Raw genomic sequence first — 13,925 nt, forward strand, 5'->3', positions numbered from 1 at the left:
TATCGCCCCATTATCCTCCTCCCACTTTTTGCCAAAATATTTGAGACCATAATTAACCATGCTCTAGTCCATCACCTTACAGATGCTAAACTTCTGACTGACAAACAATATGGATTTAAACAAGCCCGTTCCACAGCAGACATCTTCACTGTAATCTCTGAACGTATATACCATTCACTGGACAAAGCAGAGGAGGGCAGAGCGGTAGCTTTAGATATATCTAAGGCTTTTGACAGGATATGGCATGAGCGTCTCCTCGGGAAAATTAGATCATACGGTGTCACTGGTAAAATACTTAACATAATTATATCCTTCTTAGATAAGAGAAAAATCCAGGTTGTCCTTGACGGTCGTACATCTAAACAATATGATATAAATGCGGGAGTGCCTCAAGGATCTATCCTTGGACCTCTATTATTCCTAATATTCATTTATGACCTCCCCGACAAAATTGCCTCGGAGATGGGTATATATGCTTATGACACCACACTCTATAACAGGCACGACAGGAAAACAAAGGAACACATATCTAAAGAAATGGCAAAAACACTAGAGGATGACCTCCAATCTGTAGTGGAATGGGGACAAAAATGGATGGTCACATTCAATGCTGCCAAGACTAAACTGGTTTCCTTCAATAATTACAAGAAACCTTCTCTGCCACCAATAGCAATGGCCAGTGACTCTTTATCTGAGAGTACATCTTTCAAACTGCTTGGATTAACGTTCACAGGAAACACGAGTTGTAACAATTACATTGAAAGCATTGCCAGGGCTGCTGCGAAGAAAGTAGGCTCTCTCTACCGCGCTAGAAAACTACTAACACCCGAAAGTATCCTGTACCTCTTTAAGGCCACCATTCGCCCATGTATGGAGTATTGCTGTCACATTTGGGTTGGTGCATCTGCTACTAGTCTCTCGCTCCTAGACAAGGTTCAAAAGAGAGCCGCCAATCTGATAGGCCCTGAACTGGCATCTAAGCTTCAGCCTCTGTCCCATCGACGAAATGTAGCATCCCTCTGCCTGTTCTACAAGTATTTTAATGGTGAATGCTCTGGCGAACTGCAGACACTTGTGCCCCCACGACGTAGACACCCTCGACAAACCCGACAGGCAGCTAAATCCCCCACACAGTAGATATCCCTAGATGTAAAAGATCTTTCTACTCCAGTAGTTTCCTCCCCAGAACCGCTCGACTATGGAATTCCATTCTAGGTCCCTGCTTCCCCAACTGTACTGACATGCAGAAGTTCAAGTATAACGTGAACCAAAATCTTCTTGCCCAAATCCCAACATAGTACCCCAGTAGTTGTTGCCCCTGATAGTAGGCCCCTACACCAAAGTGGCAATGTGCCTTGTTTGGGGTGAAAATGTAATATATATATATATATATATATATATATATATATATATATATATATATATATATATATATATACGTGTTTCTTACATATGTTAATATATATATATATATTACATGGCCTCATGTATCGTCTAGTGAGATATATATGTGTGTGTGTGTGTGTGTGTGTGTGTGTGTGTGTGTGTGTGTGTGTGTGTGTGTGTGTGTGTGTGTGTGTGTGTGTGTGTGTGTCTTTGATATCTACTGAATACGTGTATACAGAGTATAGAGATATTTATTGTGTCCTACATATATAAAAATGCGTGTGTGGACGCTTCTTCACAAATACACGTAGTTAACAAACGTGACACATAAACATATAGACAGCTTTTCTTACAGTAAAACGGATAACACATATGTCTGTTTGTCTCAGATCAAAAGGACACATACCTTTTTACGTGTCCAACCCCTGGAAGAACGCCATAACAACGAGCTATATTTTACTGGTCTTTATTCGCCTTATGGATTCCCTTGTTGGATTTTGGCATGCTGAGTCTCTTTTTACATGTTCACTAGTTCTTCTCTTTCTGCTACCAATGGGGTCGTCTACACATCCGCTCGCTAACAACTTTCTCGCCAATTCGTTAGCTTGATCTCTCTTAACTAACTTTTACGTCAGCAAAATCCCAACCACGTGTCCAAGAACATAAACTGGTGATATATCACGTCAGCCAGAATCTATTTACTTTTAACCAAATTCAACAACTACTCCGAAAATTCCTAAATCGACTTTGTTTATTTTTTAGTTAAATTCCTGACTAAACATTCCAGCTGTAAAGAGACATCTTTCCAGAATTTAATTGTTTTACTTTTCTAATAAAAATAATCAACCAAGTTATTCGGCGCTGCCCCGGCATGCTAATATAATATATGTTACACTCGTTTAAACTGGAGTTGCGATTTTTATTTGGTCTTCTGTTGCAACACTGACTCAGACCAAATTGACACTGCGGCCAGTGTTGAAATCGAATAACGAACGACCTTGGACCGGCATAACGCGCAGACGATACCGGCCGGTACAACAAACACAGATAGACGAACGTTCACATTGCTTTAAAAACGGGTGAATACGAAAAATATTAATGAACAAAAGCGGGTGTGCGGGGCCAATAATAAATTAAAATATTCAAACCAAAATCTCAAATATTATTTTCTTAATAAATGGAAGAAAAAGAAAATGTTGTGTGTCGCTTTGATTTATTATCTACATGTCATGAACTTACTTTGGTATAATTCTTGTTTTACAAAGAGGTCACCACATATCAAGGCCCCGGCGGCCACTCGAGTTAATGGTTAATATGTGTGCAGTAGTAACTGGGACAGTATTGTAGTGATCGTTTGTGGTGGAAATTTGATATAATCATATTATTTGCGAAGACGGTTCAATAAGAAGTTGTTTACGTTGAACTTGAGGACGACAATACTGCAGTCAGCTGGAAAGCAGACCAGCAGAACAAAGTTACACAAGCAGGCAGTTCTAGGAAAGACGCCTTATGTGATCCACACTTCATATTGCAATGACACATGCCAATAACAAAGAAAGAAGTTTTTCTAGTTGGTTTCGGAAGAATATGTGGTTACCGAAGCTGGAACCCTAATCCTGACTTTAATTTAACCATAACTCTGACCTCTAACCCTAACTATAAAGTTCAAGGATAAGACAATGCAACACTTCAGCTAATTATTAAATGAGAAGTCGCTGAAGGCTCAGTAATCTTTTGCGAGGAATGGAGAGCTTGCGATAATTTAAACCAACAAATCAATGTACGTAAATTTCTTTTTCGTAAATTATGAGTAAAATTTCGTTGATCTCAAAACCATTGAACATACGTTTAGCTTACGATTTATTTTTTCCTTTGACGTTAATGCCTGAGCTATGAAGACATTGTTGCTGCAAGGCTAAAAAGTTATGCATGCTATTACGTTACGCATGCATATTCCTAATGGCGTCGTTCGACCATCACCTGATAAATTCCATTTTTTTTTTTTTTCATATTTTTGCACCGATTTTCCCCGGCTAAAACCAATATATAAAGTTTCGCATAGGTTCTAATGCCCTATATATTAAGTTTCATGTCATTAGACCAAAAATTGATAGAGGAGTTTGGTAGGTAAATTTTTTAAACAAATATATATACGCATACATAAATATATATACAGAGTTTTGTGTTTACTATAAGCTTTTTACGCAAATATTACGCAAGTATAAATCATGTAGAATATCTGCATGAATATAATTACACGTAATAGTTAACTAAAGATGATCATCCCATAAGAAAACCGAAAAAAACTAATAAGGAATTAATTAAAATGAATGTTTAAAAGAATATGCAAATTATCTAGATCTTTTTCAAATGGATGTAATTCCACTACCCATATAGAACAAAGTTGTATTTTCTTTATAATAAATAGAAATAAGGGGTTTTAATATGAATCTCAATACACAAAATAAAAATTGTAGGAGTGTATATATATATATATATATATATATATATATATATATATATATATATCTGTGTGTGTGCGTGTGTGTGTGTTATACATTTACTTAAAACGTAACTCAATTTGTATATACCAATCGTAATGGATAAAAAAAATTTCATAATTAAAAAGCTTTTATGTTAAAAATAATTATATAAAGTTTGAACAAGTCCAAGCTCAATGGATAAAATAAAAGAATAAGGCGAAAATACAAAATAATAATTCCCAAAAATACGAAAATAATTAAAATCAGTTAAGATAAATATAGTATAACCGTAATCTCCGTAACGAGAAAAAATGGCGGAGTGTTTCGACTGTATGAACCCTGTAAGTTGTTATTTGCTTTTTAAGGTGGACAACTTATAATTAAGTGACTAAAAATGTAGCAAAGTCATAGCTTTGCATAATATATATATATATATATATATATATATATATATATATATATATAATAGCCCCTTTACGAAATTCAGTTCTTATCGTTGAACACTTTCAGTTTAGTTTGTTTCAATTTAGCTCTAATGCGCAGATCATCATATAATGATTAGATCATGCTGACAGACGTTAAAAATATTTAAAAGAATAAATGTTTAAATTTTAACAGTATTTCTCGCGGCATACGATAGCCAAATGAATTAGGTCTTTTCTAATGAAGCCAGACATGGCTTCTGTTGCTGGGTTCGAGTCTGTCGACTGGTGTTTATCGTGACACCCCCACTAATGATTCCCGAAAGGATGAAACAGTAGTCTCTTTATGTATTTAATAATTATTATAGTAAATAATTTCTCTCTCTCTCTCTCTCTCTCTCTCTCTCTCTATATATATATATATATATATATATATATATATATATATATATATATATATATATATATATATATATATAATTATTGAGAGAGAGAGAGATAGCGACACAGACAGATTCACAGAAAGAACGAAGAAAGAAACAGAGAGACTGGCAGCAAGGAAATTAGATAAAGAGGTGGAGAGAAGAAAATAGAGAAGGAGAGAAAAGGAGAAAGATAGAAAGAAAGGGTGCCGATAAGACACAGAGGGAAAAAGAGAAGGAGAGATAAAGGGAATTTAACACAGAGAGGAAGAGAAAATGAGAAATTTGGGGATCGAAGGACTATAACAAGGTAAAGATAATAAACATTGATATTGAAGACTTAAGGGTGTAAGACATGAAAAATCTGTCTTTTTATTTATTTATTTATTTATTTATTCCAGTTGATTAGGGCGGATACGGTACGTATTTGGATTTTATCGGAGGCTGGGGGGGGAGAAGAAGACGGCCTCGGAGAAGAGGCCGCAAAAGTGCACCACATAAGCTCGAAGCCAGAACGAGGCGAAATATTTACAAGCAGAATATCAGTTGTCGCGTGAAGATTTGATTCTTGTTTTCTTCCTTTGACGCCATTTTTTTTTTTTTTTCTGTTCCGATATGATTCTTTTAAATCTTGATGGATTTAACGGCGTTCGATTTGTAACGGACGCCATTTTTAATAAATAAATCTATAAATAAGAGTGCAGATCTTGTTTCTCCTAAAGTGCACCACGAAACTGTAAATGAGCATAAAAGCCCTTCAAAAATAAATCCGAACGACTCTTACGTATTTTACACACCTCGTCCTTGATACGATATCCTCTTAAGGCTTCCGGGTGCCTATTGCGTTATATCATTCACAGCGAACCTCTGGCAAACTAAAACAAGATGACGCTGCCTCCTCGACACTAAATGAGGTGTACATTCTTTCTAGGATTGTCTCCTTGTGCAGTTCCGTGTGAGCGGTAGAAAGCTCTTAGAACTGAGTTTGAGCTATGCAACCGCTAAGATCAACCTAAAACTTACATCATCAAATGACATTAACAATTATCTTACACTTTATATATATATATATATATATATATATATATATATATATATATATATATATATATATACTAGCAGTTCAGCCCGGCTTTGGGCTATGTACTGTTCATAACTTTATGTGCATATCTATCTATCTATAGATAGATATCTATCTTCTATCTTCTATACTCCTATAAATTCGTTTTTCAAGCGGGTGTATGGATATTCATATTAAAATCCCTTTCTCTATTTATTTAAAAAGAAAATACAATTTTGTTATGTATGGGGCGTGGAATTGCATTCAATAGCAAAAGATCTAGCTAATTTGCATATTCTTTTAAACGTTCATTTTAATTAATTCCCTGTTAGCTTCTTCTGGTTTCTTATGGGATGATTATCTTTAATTAACTATTACGTGTAATTATATTCATGCAGATGTTCTACATGATTTATACTCGCATAATATTTGCGTAAAAAATTTATGATAAACACAAAATTGTTTCCATATATATTTATGTATACGTATATATTCTTGTTTAAAAAATTTACCTACCAAACTCCTCCTAGAGATTTTGGTCTACAGACATGAAACTTCATATATATAAGGTATTTGAATCCATGCGGAAAAATCGGTAAAAGTGTTAAAAAGAAAAAAAAAGTGAAATTTGCCAGGTGAAGGTCGAACGCCGCCATGACGAACGCATGACGTAGTAGCTATTGGTCCATGTTTTAATTTTTAGCCTTGCAGTAAATATGTCTTTATGGTCCAGTCATTGGCGACAGAAGCAAAAATAAATCGTAAGCTGAAGGTTTTGGTGTCGATTCTCGGTAGTGGCGCACGAGTCTTTATTTTTTTAAACTTTCTAAATCATTACTATATATTCATCCAATCTACCTATCTATTTATATATATATATATATATGTACTAGCGGGGGTACCCGGCGTTGCCCGAGTGTTTGTTTCCGGGACGGGGGGGGGGAGTTTAAAAAAATGTTATGGTAGGTAAGTAGGAAGGATCAAACCCGGAGTCATGAGTAAAAGTAGGAAAATAAAGTGTGAAAAAAAAAAAAAAAAAAACATCTGCAACGTTAACAGTTCGGCCACCAAGAAAAGTCCATTCCAGTTGTTTAGGAAAAAAAATAAATAAAATAAAAAACGACTACGGTAGGTCGGCGCGAACGTGAAAATATAATGTGAATTGTCCAGCACGCTAACCACTACGCCACAGAGCACTGCAACTTAGTTTAGTGATTTTAAATAAATTCACATGAAAGAACTACGAAGCCATACCGGTGTTCTCTTCTCAACTGTTCCTTGTGAACGATCCCCAAACGGTGTGGCAGGGGGAGGAGGAATTTATTAGAGAGAAAATATTTTACCACTTCCATTGATCTTAACCGATTTTGGCCGTGACTTCTCAGCAGAAAAAGTATAGAAATCTGAGATTATCGAGGAATTTGAGAAATAATAAGCCTATAACACACCTCAGATATTGTTCTGCCGTTTGTGCATATTATATTTGCATGAAATATCTTGATTTTTAATCCTATTAATGTCAAAATCAGACGGGAAAAAATGAGTTCATTTTATTTATATAGAGAAGAGAAGAGAAGAGAAGAAGAGAAGATAAGTGAGCGTGTCTCTGTGTCTGTGTGTGTCTGTCTGTCTGTGTGCCTGTGTACATTTCCCTACGCAACAATTCTGTCAATTTTTAGTCTACAGATACGAAATTTGATATACAGGGTACTGAGATTTGGGAAAATCTATGTGATCGGTTTTCGGCCAGAAATTTGGCTGTTAAGAGGTCAAAGTTCAACGATTTGACCTTTGAGAACTCTATCAAACTCCTCCGACAATTTCGGGTCTAAACACTTAATTTTAGATATAGGTTCCTTGGGCATGGATCTAACTTAATAAATTGAATTGAGCCCAAAACAATAAATGTTAAGGGGTTATAATAGGGGTCAAAGTTAAAAAACTTGACTTGTTTTTTTTTTTGTTTTGTTTTTTTTGGGTTTTTTTTTTGCTCAGCATACACCTCCAAAAACCCGGGCAACGCCGGGCACCCATGCTAGTATACCTGTAAAAGTGAACGTGTGTGTGTGTGTCTGTCTGTGTGTGTCTGTGTACATTTCCCTACGCAATAACTCTGTTAATGTTTAGTCTCCAGACTCGAAATTTGATAAACAGGTTACTGAGATTTGGGAAAATCTTTTGGGTCGGTTTTCGGCCAGAAATTTGGCTGTTAAGGTGTCAAAGTTCAACGATTTGACATTTGAGAACTCTACCAAACTCCTCCGACAATTTTCGGTCTAAACACTTGAAATTTTAGATATAAGTTCCTTGGACATGGATCTAACTTAATAACTTGATTTGAGCACAAAACAATAAATTTTAAGGCGGCATAATAGGGGTTAAAGTTTAAAAAATTGACCTTTTTTTTGTTATTTATTTATTTTATTTTTATTTATTTATTTATTTTTTTTTTTTGATCAGCATACACCTCCAAACACCCGGGCAACGCCGGGCACCCATGCTACTATATCTATAAAAGTGAACGTGTGTGTGTGTGTGTATGTGTGTGTGTGTGTGTATTTCCTTACGCAATAACTGTCAATTTTAAGCCTACAGATTCGAAATTTGATATACAGGGTACTTAGATTTGAGAAAATCTTTGGGATCCGTTTTCGGCCAAAATTTTGACTGTTAAGGGGTCAAAGTTCAACGATCTGACTTTTGAGAACTCTATCAAACTCCTCCGACAATTTTGGGTCTACACACTTGAAATTTTAGATATAGGTTCCTTGGGCATGGATCTAACTTAATAACTTGATTTGAACCAAAAACAATAAATTTTAAGGGGTCATAATAGGGGTCAAAGTTTTTTTTTAAATTGACTTCTGCGGTCTCTACCAAATTACTCAGACAATTTCTGGTCTAAACATTTGAACTTTTACATAAAGAGTATTCAGAGATTTACCAAGATCAGTATCGTTTTAAAGTTCGATCTTTCATACGACAAATATCGAAAAATTGGCTAAAAATATTAATATCTTCACCTTCAACTAGACACTTTTCTACAGGGGGGGGTCGCTTTTTTTAGCCGATATTTTTTAAAGATATCCTCTCCTTTCGATTGTCTAGCCTTGATATAAACATAAGTCACTTCAGGTTTGTCGGTGGTCGTAACCGCAAAGACGTCAGGTTTGTTTTCCTGTTGTTTTCCTCCTTTGTGGTACGAGTTCGAGCCTGCCTTCCTACTACCACTTTTTTTTTTTTTGCTCAGCATACGCATCCAAAAACCCGGGCAACGCCGGGTTGGAATGCTAGTATATCTATAAAAGTGAACGAGTCTGTGTGCGTCTATATACATTTCCCTACGCAATAACTCTGTCAATTTTTAGTCTACAGATTCAAAATTTGATTTACAGGGTACTGAGATTTGTGAAAATCTATGTGATAGGTTTTTGGCCAGAAATTTGGCTGTTAAGGGGTCAAAGTTCAACGATTTGACCTTTGAGAACTCTACCAAACTCCTCCGACAATTTTTGGTCTAAACACTTGAAATTTTAAATGTAGGTTCCTTGGACATGGATCAAACTTTATTATTTGATTTGAGCCCAAAACAATAATTGGGGTCAAATTTAAAAAAAAAAAAATGACCTCTGCGGTCTCTACCAAATTACTCAGCCAATTTTTGGTCTAAACATTTGAAATTTTACATAAAGTGTATTCAGACATAGGGCAAGCTTTTTAATTGTATTTTTTTTCTTTTCTGAAAATTTGGCTTCCAAGGGGTCAAAGTTCAAAAGATTTTACCTTTGTGGTCTCTAGGAAACTATTTAGCCAATTTGGGGTCTAAACATTTGAAATTTTATATAAAGGGTATTTAGACATGCAGCAAGCTTTTTAATCAGTTTTTGGGCGAACATTTGGCTGGCAAGAGGTCAAAGTTTGCAGAGTTTACCTTTGTATTCTCTACCAAACTCCTCTGCCAATTTTGGGTGTAAACACTTGAAATTTTAGATGTAGGTTATTTGGACATGCGTAAAACATTTTAATTTAATTTGAGCCTAAAACAATAAATGTTAAAGGGTCAAAATTGGGGTCGAAGTTTTAAAAAGTTGACGTCCAGCTTTTGCCAAAAAGTATCTGCTATATACACTGCACTTCAGCTCCTGTTGTAATTGCTCTGACGTATTTTCATCCTGCTTTCTTAAAATGTGTTTTAAGACAGCAAGATCTACATGCTGCTCTACAAAAATCTTACACTTTTCTCTGATGGTTTTTCTCCACAGTGATCGATCTTTTGTTTGGGCTTTCCAGTTATGTATATTCATCTCAAGTATTTTCAAGTTTTTTTTTTTTTTTAGTTTTTTAGAGAATCCTTTAACCTTTTTCTTGGTTTATGTTGTGGTCTTTTACCCTTATCTATCTCGCCATAAAACAGTTTTGTCCTCCATTCCAACCAAGTGTCCAGCGCATCTGATTTTGAATGATTTTCATTTCTATACTAGTACTATTTGATCGTTCAAGAACTACAGTGTCAGGTGTTAAAGTCCTCCAGTTAATATTAAGTATTCTACACTCACTCATATATATATATATAACTGTGTCAATCGCTTTATTGCAGATTAGTAAAGTATCAATATTTCACTAAATATACGTCACAAAAAATTAAAATTGTATCATCAAAGGACTGCTATAAGGTTAGTTATTTCCCAAAATTTTATTCAAATTCATGCGATATTCACGAAGTTATGACATTTTATTCTTTATCAAGGAATTTCCATTGTAATAATAATTTTTTGTGTGAAAACAAACAATTCTTAATTCAATGGTAATATCAGTAGTTCGAGAAATCAGTTTTTCTTCGAGTTATATCGAATTCATTAATACGGACTTTATAAAGTTTTTCCATGTTCCTAAAAAAAAAAAAAATTTTCTTTTTTTTATTGCTGCAATTTACGATACTTTATTTTCATAAAAGTAAACAAATTCATTTTTTTTTTTACTACTAAAAAACCATAACTTTAGTAAAAGTGTTTTTTGTTTGAACAAAATAATACATTTCCACTAAGATTCAAATAAAAATAATGGGTCCATTATATCCCGCGATCATCTTCTATAATACAAATCTCAACTGTCTGTTTAAATGTATGTCTCACAGAAACTTTCAACCGAGGCGATGGATTTTTACGAGATCGATACCATTTTGAAGCTCGATCCTTCAGACGACAAAGATAAAAAAATTGACCAAAAACATTAATTCCTTCACCCTCAACTGGGCACTTTTCTACAAGAACTGGTCGATTTTTCCGCAAGTCATCGCCTTTTTTCGATTGTCTAGCCGTAATTTAAACCTACGTCACTTCTGGTTTGGCGATAGGCACAACAGCTATCGTGTCACGTTTGTTTGTTTTTTGTTTTACTTTCTTTTTCTCCTTCGCGGTACGGATTCGAGCCTGCCTGCCTACTACTACTACTTTTTTTTTTTTTGCACTCGCAATTTTCGTTTTTGCTCAACCAACACCCTTACACACACCTTCACTTTTTTTTTCCACCCTCGCACGCATCACGGGTTCGAGCCTGCCTGCCTACTACCACTTTTTGTTGTTGTTCAACACACACCTACAAACACCCGAGCACCCAGGCTAGTTATTTGGTAGATACTGAAAATTTCATTAAAATTGGTTACTCTCCAGATTTTTGGTGAATTTTTTAAGTAAAGGCAGGGGTCAAAATATTTATACATTTTCAGCATCGGCTATTCACTTTGGACGTACCTAGTGTTTATATGCTACGTCGTTAACTCGATTTAATTTTATAGAAGAGTATTGCTTTGTGCTAGTGGGAACTGTTATTTCATCTACTATACAATTTGGAGGTTTTTTCTGAAAAAAAAAAAAATGTTCTATTCGAGAAACAAAACAGAGGCCGATACCTTGACCGAACAAATACTCAAACACGTGGTCCCAGTTACAAAAAAAAAAAAGAATAAATAAATAAATAAATAAATAAAAATTAAAAAAGAAAAAAAGGAAACAACGTATTATAATAAAGTACAAATAAACTCATTCCAAGGAACACAAATGACATTGAACGTGTCAAATTAATTTCAACGTTCGGTTTTGACATCGGATTTTGAAGAGATTAAGTTTTTATTTATAATGTTTAAGAATGGACTAAATTCCCCAACTTTAGAAATTTAGATGGATAATTTCGACATTTTTTATAGTTTTCTTTCCTTTTTTAAAAAATGTAAAGTTATTTAGGCATTTATTAATATTTTTTTATTTTTTGTTTTTAACCGATTAATTTTAGGTTATCCTTTAAATGCAATCAAAATTTAACCTAAAACCAAATAATTCCATTATTTTAATTCATTTCAAAAGATTAAATTCCATAAAGCGTTTGGACATTACCGTAAGTAAATTATTTAATGTAGATAAAAGTTTTCCAAATAGGGGTGAGTGGTGGGGTCATGATGGGCTGAGACAATCGATAAAATCCGGAATCCTTTTATTAATGAAATTGAAAGAACAAGACAACGAACATTTTTATTTACAATGTAACCCGGATATAAGAGACTACTTCTCCAGGGCCCCCTACAGCTCTTTTACATCCAGGGTCCTTATATCCGGGTTACACTATACATTAACACAGGCTCTAATTTGAGACCAGATAAATCTTATATCCAGGGTTTTATTCAGGTCTCTTATATCAGGGTTATATATTGAGACTTTTTTTGTTTTTGTTGTAAATGGTTTTGCAAAATAATATTTTTCTACGTTTCGAGTTTCAGTTTTGTTCACTAAAAACGAACAGAACCTTATAACTGTAATAGCGAGGCTGAAATAAAAGAAAAGAAAAAAGGCAGACGTGTGGCTTCAAGCAACGGAGTCAAACTGCCTTAGGCGCTGTTTATTATTTCAGGTATCTCAATGCGCATGCCCAATAATCTCTTAACTTCTGGTATGCAAGGTAGGCAAATAATGACAATACTAAACCCCTGATGTTTTGTTTCTTTACATAATCTTATAGTCATGTGTTGGCGAAAAACCTTCAACCGTTCGTTGATATTGTTTATTTCAGTCTTAGCAGGTTTCCTTTGAGAGAGAGAGCTAGACAGACAGACAGACATGATTGCTATTGACGTTGGTATAGTCATGAGTTATGTCCCCCTGAATTAATTTCAAGTTATCTCCCTTGAACTATACCGGCTACAGTGAAAAATGAATTTTCAGGTTTTATTTAAGTACTAAAAAAACTTACGTAACGTAAAATCAGAAATTGAAGCAGTCTCTTCCCATACCTTCAACTGGAGCTAACCAAATATGTGTGATCCAGCTTTCCCTTTGTACATAGTTACACACCATGAGAAGATCATTGTTTCTCTCTTTTTTTTTTTTGTATTTTTTTTTAACCTCCGTTTAGATGGAACTAGCTCCTGAGCATTGAACGGAAACTTGCATCATCATAATCCTATCTTATGTCAATATTGGATCCATCATTAGGCCTCATGCTTAAAGCTCATCAAATCTTTGGCCATCATTGCAGCCACTGAGGATGTGTTCAATTGTCTGTCTGGGATTTGCACAAGAGAAGTTGCTTGTTGTTGCTGAACTCTACCTGTGAAGGTTGCTGACCTGTCCTTCCAAGACAGCTTCAGTGGAGCCCCAGTGCCCCTCGGTGTGGCTAGTCCCAAGAAATTCAGCCCCCAAGCCATAATAGCTACGGACCTAAAATAACATTAGAAATAGGTAAAGTAGTAATTATGAGGTCCAGTATGCGTGTGTGTGTTTTTTGTAGTGGTTATCCTTTCAAGATTCGATCTTGTTTGGTTCGAGATCACCCAGTGCTTCTGTGGAAGCTACAGTCTACATGGGAGCCGTTCTCTATGTTCTTGCATAAAATTGCGTTCAAATAGTCATTCCATTTTTCAATGTGACCATACAGGGTCAAATTTCTTGACTTCTATCTGTCTATTGATTGCCTGATAGGGGGTCACTCCGATTAGTCTACTGTTCATGTTTTTCGCATCCTCTCAGAAACATTCATTCATAACACTTTTACAGTACAAGTTGTACATTGTTTTACATGCAGAAACATTCTCTTTTTACCCTGGCAATTCATGTGTATTCTTGATTGTGTTTAGGGATCGTTTACTTTTTATCTTGCTAATTTT

The sequence above is a fragment of the Euprymna scolopes genome, chromosome 29 (assembly GCF_053919585.1).
Source record: "Euprymna scolopes isolate OS-2025 chromosome 29, ASM5391958v1, whole genome shotgun sequence".
Lineage (NCBI taxonomy): Eukaryota > Metazoa > Mollusca > Cephalopoda > Sepiida > Sepiolidae > Euprymna > Euprymna scolopes.